Raw genomic sequence first — 8,943 nt, 5'->3', positions numbered from 1 at the left:
AAAAAATTAAAAACTAATTTATCACTTTTTAATAAATGTTGAGGATACATTTATTTTTTTATTTTTATCCGATATTAATTTGTCTAATATTTTAAAAAATCAAGAACCAATTTATTAATTTTTGTAGTTAGAAATTAATTTATTATATACACAATTGTTAGAAACAAATTTAAATATCACTCAGTTTGTTTTATATAAAATAGTAAAACACATAGACGATTAATGGGAAAAAGTTACTTATTTTTTTTAAAAAAATAACATTTATATCATTTTTATATACATTTCTTTTATATATTTTTTATGATATATAAGATAAATCTTTTTTTTTTCTCACTTCTTATCAATAATTTCTATTATTACAAATAAAAAACACTTAAAAAATATACACAATGTTATATATAATATTTTTCAATTTTTTTTATTATCATGACTCGTGAAATATCAGGCTTTTGGCTCAAGTTAGTTGGCTATTTTTCTATTATAACTTTATAAGGCTGATTAATAGGTAGAATTTAATTTTCATATGCTGAAAATTTAATTATAAGTATATGTAATATACTAATATTACATTAATTAAAATAATTATTTTTTTTTCTAAAAAACATTTTTCACTTATTCTCCCCAGTCCCCACTGTCTGATCCTTTCCCGTTCCGAAACCCAGCCAGCCACCGCCGTCAGCCACTTCCGCTGTCCACAACCACTGTCTGCCTCCATGTAAGTACTGCTTTCTGCTTCCATGTGATCTCTTTCAAATCTTGTTTTTCTTCTCTGTTTTCCTTCGCTCATAAAAAAAGAGAATGGTTTTTGTTTCTTTCACCGAATCACTGTGTATGTGATTGATTCAATTTCTATTATAATTAACTCTTTAGTCACTTCTTGCTTCTCACACTCACATGAGTTGGTCCCCTTGCTTTTCTCTTTAGAACTTGGACCAACAATCTCCATGAGTTTCACTCAGCCATTTATCCCCTTAACTTGAAGTAAACTTCCATTTGAAATTCCGAAGATTCGTTAGAAGAAATTGTTGTTGTTATTGTTGTTGTTGTTGTTGTTGTTGTTATTATTATTGTTTGGTTTCCCACGGTATCCTTGGCCTGCTACTAATCTTTTGCAGATCGGAATTCCATTAAAGGTTTGCTGAGCAATGCACAAGGCGAGATTCGCCCGCGTAAGCAGGCGAGTGAGCTAAGCTAACCACTCGACCAGCCCAAATTGGTTATTATTATTTATTATTTATCCCCAAAAGGTTCATAGTTATAATGTGTGATTTTAATCTTGCATAAACTGCCATATTGACGTTCTAAATATTAGTTCATTGGCAAAATAGTCCTTACTTTGGGTGGATTTGTCAAGCAGAATTGGGTAATGAATATGTGAAGGACTATTTTTTGGGAACTAATCTTTGGAAGGTCAAAATGATGATTTTACTATTGTGAATCCGTTGCCATTCCTAAGTATGACTTCGCTTCTTTTTTCTTCTTTTTATGATTTTTGACTTACTGAGATGCACATGCTTTCTTAATTTAGAGTTCTGGTAGCCTTCCCCTCAAGAGCCATAGAAGTTGTCTCCATGGCTATGCCTACAAGGGCCCTCTTCCAGGATTCGCTGCGATCCAAAAGCACCCCACTCTTCAAATTCATGTTGTTCCTCTTTTTACTGTCTATGGTATAGAACAACAAACTATTCTCTCATTGTTTGCAACTTCCTTTACCTTGCTTTTGTCCTCTTCATTGGAGTGAAAGTGAAAATACTCTAAACTCAATACTTGAATTCACCAACATTGATCAGTTTCCTAGCTAGATTTCTCATTTATCAGTAAACCCTCTTATTTATTTTAATTTTTTCTTTGATGTCTGGCATTATTTCCACTAGGTGCTGGGACATGAAACTGTGGAAGTGGAGCACTACCCGCTGGTTGTGAGTACTTGGCCATTTGTTGAGGCCGTTAGAGCTGCTTGGAAGGTTGCTGATGGTGGTTCAACAGCTGTGGATTCTGTGGTTGAGGGTTGCTCAACTTGTGAGGAACTGAGATGTGATGGAACAGGTGCAAACTGAAACTATTTCGAAGATAACTTGGATTTTTTTAATAAGTAACACGTTTTCTTTTTCCTCTTGGTTAATTGCTTGGTTGGGCTACTGATTGTTCTTCATCATATTTGAGTCATTGTGTATCGAATTTATTTTGATTAACATGTTTTTCAACTCTTATTGAGTGTTTGATTATAATAATACTTTACCTAAGAGGTTTCATAGAGTGCACTATAAACAACTTGCTTCTCTTTTTGCTTCATCGTAGAATATCATTTAGATTGCTTCAAACAACCAGTTTGTTAGATTGTTTAGCATTGCACACAATCTGTGTGTTTTTCTGCTTGATATAATAACTATTCAATTTCATTGGAGGATTTCATATCGATGATAAAGCTTGTTTAGTTGGGGATTTATTAAATTTTTTTTTCAATTTTGTCATATATGGAAGGGGAAGAATAGATTTCAATGCTGTTCTCTATACTGAGATTTTCTCTTCTGGAATTTTTTTTCCCTGCCTTCTGCATATCTTGTTCCAAAAAGTTGGTCCGGGTGGAAGTCCAGACGAGAATGGAGAAACTACAATTGATGCTCTGGTCATGGATGGGGTAACGACCAATTACCATGTTCTATAGTAATTGAATTTATTAGTATTTTCTCTTTCTTGTGATACATTTTTGTGTATCGGCATGACTTTTGGTCCAATCTTCCTCTAAGGAGATACATAGGCGACTATGGAAGTAGGAGCTGTCGGTGCCATGAGATATGTAAAGGATGGAATCAAGGCTGCTAGGTTAGTAATGCAACATACTGAGCACACATTGCTGGTAGGAGAGAAAGCATCGTCATTTGCGATATCAATGGGTCTTCCAGGACCCACAAACCTGAGTTCATCAGAATCTATAGAGAAGTGGGCTAAATGGAAAGCTAATAACTGCCAACCCAATTTCTGGAAGAATGTCTTACCTGAAAACAGCTGTGGTCCTTATCGCCCGACAAGTTACCTGGAGCATACCGACGAAACGTGCTTGAAGACTTATCCGATGCAAACTACTGATTTAAGATTTCTTGATCTTGGTCATCGGATCCATGATACTATATCAATGGCCGTTATTGATAGAGTAAGATTTTCATAAGAAATAACATAAAAGTTTATCACTTTTATATCTCATATCGCCGATGCAAATAACTTTTTATTTGGCATAGATGGGACATACTGCTGTTGGCACATCGACTAATGGGGCGATGTTCAAGATTCCTGGCAGGTATGCTTGTCAAAGCCAAAAATTTAAGCAGGCATATCTTTTCATTTCTTCAATGACTGGTTTTCTTTCTTTTTTAGCCAATTTTTGTCTTCCTTTTGTAAGATGCACTTGTGATTTATTTATATGTTTTCTGTTGTAAGAAGTGCATACTAACTCTCATATTTGCAAAACTTAATCTGTTATCTGGACTCTTATTATACTGAAGTTTCTTTTTATTTTATTATTTGCTTACAGGGTAGGTGACGGTCCGATAGTTGGATCGTCTGCATATGCTAATGAAGAAGTTGGTGCATGCTGTGCAACTGGGGATGGTGACATCATGATGCGCTTCCTTCCATGGTACCATACTGCTCCAAACTCCATAGTTTTTAACTGGTGTAGATCAATATCTAATTTGAGTTGCCTTTAGTTTTATTTTATTTTTAAACATTCAGCAGTAAAATCAGAAGTGTTGCTCCTGACGAAATTTGGTCTATTCATGTAGAGAGCAATGTCTGATCTTTCCAATATAAATTGAAGGCACAGAGATATGTAACAAATTGGCTTGATTCTGAAATGCAACAATGTAGTGCCATTCTGATAATACTAGTTCAGAGAAGCGTAAGAAAAGAACATAGCAATGATAGAGAGACAAGCTGGAAAAGAATAAAAAATGTGTTATTCAATTCTGTACTCTAGAACCATTTTGATCTGCAGAAAAAGTTAGTATTTATAGAGGATAAATGTTTTCTATACTTTCTTGCCCCGCATACTGAGCTGATATTCACGTCTTTACCATTGAATGGAAGTCATGGGTCATCAAGTTCACATGAAATTGGTCCCACACCCATCCAATGGTAGAGAAATGTTTGTTTGCTCTGTGTATAAAGTAAAAGTCAGTACAAATAACAGATTTCTTTATAAAGACTCAAATTGAGTGTTTTCGAGAGTCTCTGTTGAAGTTCCTTATATATATTCTTGCCTCCATTTCCTTATCAACCTTTAATACACAACCATATTCAATAATCGTCATTGAATTGCTAATTTTGTTTAAGGGAAATATTGGAAACCAACTTTTTCTAGCCACAATGAGCCAACATTTTTCTTTCCCTTTAAATTTCTCTCATCTCCCCTTAATCCTTATTCATCCACTATTCTGTTGGCAGATTACTGGTTCATAAAAAGTTGGTTTCCTCATAAAACAGGTTACGTTATATGGAAACTTTATGGAGACAAGAGTTTGTTGGTATTTGGAAACTTTATAAAGGCGAGACTCTGTTGAATTCTTTTACAGCACACTTTCCTAGCCCGTTAAAATAAGTGAAAGTAAGAAGAGAATGAACAGAGTATTGAGGGAATTTAGAACTATATCTAGGCCTGACTCTGCTGGACTCTTTCATAGCACCCTTTTCTTTGATAAAACACTTGCCTCTGTACTTTGTAGTTGTTTGTACCTGATCTTGAAATTCGAACTCCTTGCAGTAGAAGCTTAGAAACTAGGACGTAGAAACAGTATAATTGAAGTTAAGGTATAACATGGTACTTCTGGCCACCAGAATGATTTCCATGACACTATGACAGTGAACATTACGTGGAAGCAAGTCGTCATTCATGATTGCATATGTTATGATAAGCAACTTCATCTCCATGATATTAACCATGTGATTACATAAACATAACCTTAATGTTACGAAGCCTAGGATGCTTAGATGGACGAGTAGTCACACAAGATTAGCTAGGATTAGGAAAGATTGCATCAGAGAGTGTCTTGCAGTGTCAACTATTGAAAAGGTGATAGAATCATATCTTACATGGTATGAATATATTCAGAGAAGGTATGTCATGTAATGAGGAAATTATTAAAAGAGATCTAAAAATAAATGGTTTAAACACTGATGATGATTATGATAGGGTATTGCAGTGTCGTTTGATCGATATAGCTGACTCCATTTAATAGAGCAAGACTTAGTTATTGTTACACGTTTTTGACAACTTTGTTAAAATTTGTTAATCTTGAGAATTTACCATTATGGTGAACACACCTAATCCATCATCTGGAAATGTAAATGGAAACCCTTTTCCCCACTTCCATACAGCTTGAACTGAAAATAGACACTACTGTGTTGGTAATTCTATAGTATGGTTTACACACAGATTTATAGGGCAATTTGCCGGGGTTTGATTCATATATCTAACCCCTCGTAGTGACACAAGGCTTTGTTGTTGTCATAGTAGTCATCGTCCTTGTGTAGTTACAGCTTTAATTTCTAGTTTGTATGTGTTTCCTCTTAGTGTGTTTTCTTTTACAAATATCAAGATTAACAACAACCATATTCAATTTCAGTTATCAAGTTGTTGAAAGCATGAGGTTGGGAATGAATCCGGAACTTGCTGCGAAAGATGCAATAGGGGGAGTAGCAAGAAAGTTTCCAGATTTTATGGGAGCCATTGTTGCTGTTAACAAAAAGGGGGAACACCGGAGCTTGCCATGGATGGACATTTCAATACTCAGTGAGGAGCCCTGCAATGAAAGATGTGCAAGTCTTTACTGTGCTACCCTGAAAGGTAGAACACTATTCAATAAATTAGCCTTACAAATGTTAAGGTTAGTTAGTAAATTGGGGACTCTAAAGTGTGAAATATCGGGAATGTTAGAGAATTTGGTGTTTTACTTAGATGTGGGACTATTATGCAAATATGCGATACGCCAGGAGCGAATTGCAAATAACTATTATAAAGTATAAAAATACTTGATTTTGAAGTTTACCACGTGTGTAATTTCGTAATTTCACACGTTTAATAGTAAGGAGGATAGCTGCAAATGTTCATTGTGAAGAAGCCACCATCAATTTCCCGCTGTAACTTCTCACAAGATAACATATTAGCTGAAACAGTTGTTTTCATGTGAAGTTCATAGTTGAGGGCCATTAAATGAAGTTGATAGATGAAAATCTTTACGAAGATCTTCATATTTAGCCAAACTTATCAAATTATTTAACAGTTTTCAACTTCAACTTCACATGAAGACAAATATACACGAGTTTTTACCAACATATTAATATCAATCATTAACTTGTGCATAAGCCATGAGACTTCGATTGAGAGGATCTTGCAAGTTTGAGGATAATTTGAGAGTAAACTAAACTAACCAGTAACCACCACAAGCTTTGAGTGGTGCATTGGACACTGATAGTGTAGGTCGGAAGGTTGTTGAGGCAGTGGCAGCCTGAGGGCGAAGCTGACGGAGACAATTAACAATTGGATACTTTGAAGAAACAAAAGTTTCTTTATAGATAATTCTTTTATGGATAATTTTGTTAATTTTTTATTTTTTTATGGATAAAAATAATAATTTATTCAAGTTGAAACCATAAAATGTACATATACTGTAGATTATTTGTAGTGTTATCGTTGGTATCAACTACTTAGTAGGAATAGATTGACACCATTAATCTCACGCTAAATATTGCAATATTTAAGGCTTTGCACTCCACTTTCAAAATCAATGTGCTTTAGTATTTTTATTACTTTAAATTAATTAATGTTTAATTTTAAATTATAATTTCATATATCTTAAATAATTTTAACCAATCTAGTCAAATTAAACTAAACAAATTTTATTAAAAAATTTTTAATAACCATTCATTATAGATAAAAACAATATATATATATATATAGTAATTAATTTAGTGTCTGATTTTTAGTATACATATAATATTTTTTTATATATTTTTATTTGTTTTGAAAAATATTTTTTATGAAAAATTTTCTGATTTTTGCATAACCTTTCATGCAAAATTATAAGAAAAGATTGAAAATTAAATTTTTTTAGCTAATAATCAGCTAACATGTTCCTTTTTCTATTTTTTTCTTTAATATTTACTTATTCATTACTTTATTGACTAATTGTTAGAAAAAATAGATGATTCTTTGACAAAATCGTAAAATTATATATTCCCTTGATAAAAAACAAAATCAATGAATTTTCCCCCCAACTATAAAATAAAATTGAACAAGTATGATGATTATTGATTAGGTATAACATATGAGCAGATGCTCCATAATTTGGATGCCAGACAATTGCAAGGAAAAATTGCTTAAAACTGTGTCATATGGCTGCTATCACCAACCACTTTTTGCCTTTGGATGAAAAAAAGTGCGTCTATATATTATTATAATCAATTATGTTGGATGTGAAAAAAAAAATAATTATCAAATTAATTATTTATAAAAAATATATAATAAAATATAAAATATACATTAAAAATAATTTAAATAATACATATATTCACATGCAATTATATAGTAGTTGATTTTCTGTATGCACATAGTATTTTTGTATTATGATTTAATTGTAACATTTGTCCTCAATATATTTGAATTTATTCAATTTGTAATTGATGAAATTAAAATAAATAAATTAATAAATAAATAGAATTAATCTAATCAAATGAATTAATAGTCCAATATTCATTTTTTTATGATTTACATAAAACAAAACATTTAAAAATATAATGGACTTCCATGAAGCTACCCCTATAAACCGCCATAATTTTCCACGAAGATATCTTTGTGAAGGGGCAGAATATATTAATAATCAGCTGAAAACTTGAGAGAAGTATCTGTTTTCTCCAATGAATCATGTTTTTTGTGTGTCACCCGAAGAATAATAATGAAAAATGAAATCTGCATGAAAAGAAATCAATCAAAATCAAATCTCTAAGAAAGTTCAATAGGTGCCTAAATCAAAAGACCAAATGAAAATGCAGAAAGATTATATCTGTATGTAAAATATGAAAGTAGTCAAAAACAAAGAAATTTAGAGCAACCATGTTTTCGGCGCAGCATGCATGTATTGCCATTAGTCTTCGGAAAAGTATAGGTAAACAATGAAAATACTAAACAATATGAACAATAGATATATCGGATGTTTATTTTACTAAGTGTGTGGATGGTTATTCTAATATTAAGATTTAGGTGGATAATTTGGAAGTATAATGTATTTTAATTTAATTGGTAATTATTCATTTTATTCAAAATAGTTATTGGTTACCTAGCATTATCCTCTGCTCCCAATCAAGAACTGAAGATCACAACCAAAAAGGAAAGCCTAAGAATGTGCTTCTATACTTCTTTTTGTCTTAGGCTGTACCAAACTGCAACCACTTCTTCGGAAACAGTGACAATTTTACATGACAAAGCGTCTTCTTTTATAATTTATGTAATATTCTTTTTTTTTTTTTATCAAATTAGAGGATTTTATTTATTTTTTATTGAAAAATTATAAAACATGTACATATATCAATTTTTTAATAGATCCAAAAAAATAAAGAGACAATTAATTTCGAGAGAGAGAGAGAGATTATAATGTTGTAGTTCTATTTGGTTTGAACTATACTGCAATATCTGCAATTATTACTAAAAATTTGATTAATATAATATAACCTAATACAAAGAATTAAAAAAGACAAAGACATCCTAAGAGTGGGCCAATTTAACTGAATTTCAAAAATTATCTAATAAATGAAGGATATTTGTGAAATCTTTTTAACCATATATATTCTTAAACAATGTAAAATTTCTTAAATCTAAGTATGAATAAATGACCATTTGTATTTATGAGAGATGAAAACGCTGACATTTGTACCCATGATAGCCTGAAACTAAAG

At 31.8% G+C, this 8,943-nt stretch overlaps 1 pseudogene; it reads left to right on the top strand.

Moving 5' to 3' along the window:
* Nucleotides 1-571: 571 nt before the first annotated feature.
* Nucleotides 572-6,040, top strand: LOC112765894 (probable isoaspartyl peptidase/L-asparaginase 3; annotated as a pseudogene).
* Nucleotides 6,041-8,943: the final 2,903 nt, after the last annotated feature.

Source organism: Arachis hypogaea, chromosome 17 (genome assembly GCF_003086295.3).
Source record: "Arachis hypogaea cultivar Tifrunner chromosome 17, arahy.Tifrunner.gnm2.J5K5, whole genome shotgun sequence".
Taxonomy (NCBI): domain Eukaryota; kingdom Viridiplantae; phylum Streptophyta; class Magnoliopsida; order Fabales; family Fabaceae; genus Arachis; species Arachis hypogaea.
The sequence above is the reverse complement of the archived record's forward strand: the minus strand, read 5'-3'. Positions and strand labels throughout refer to the sequence as shown.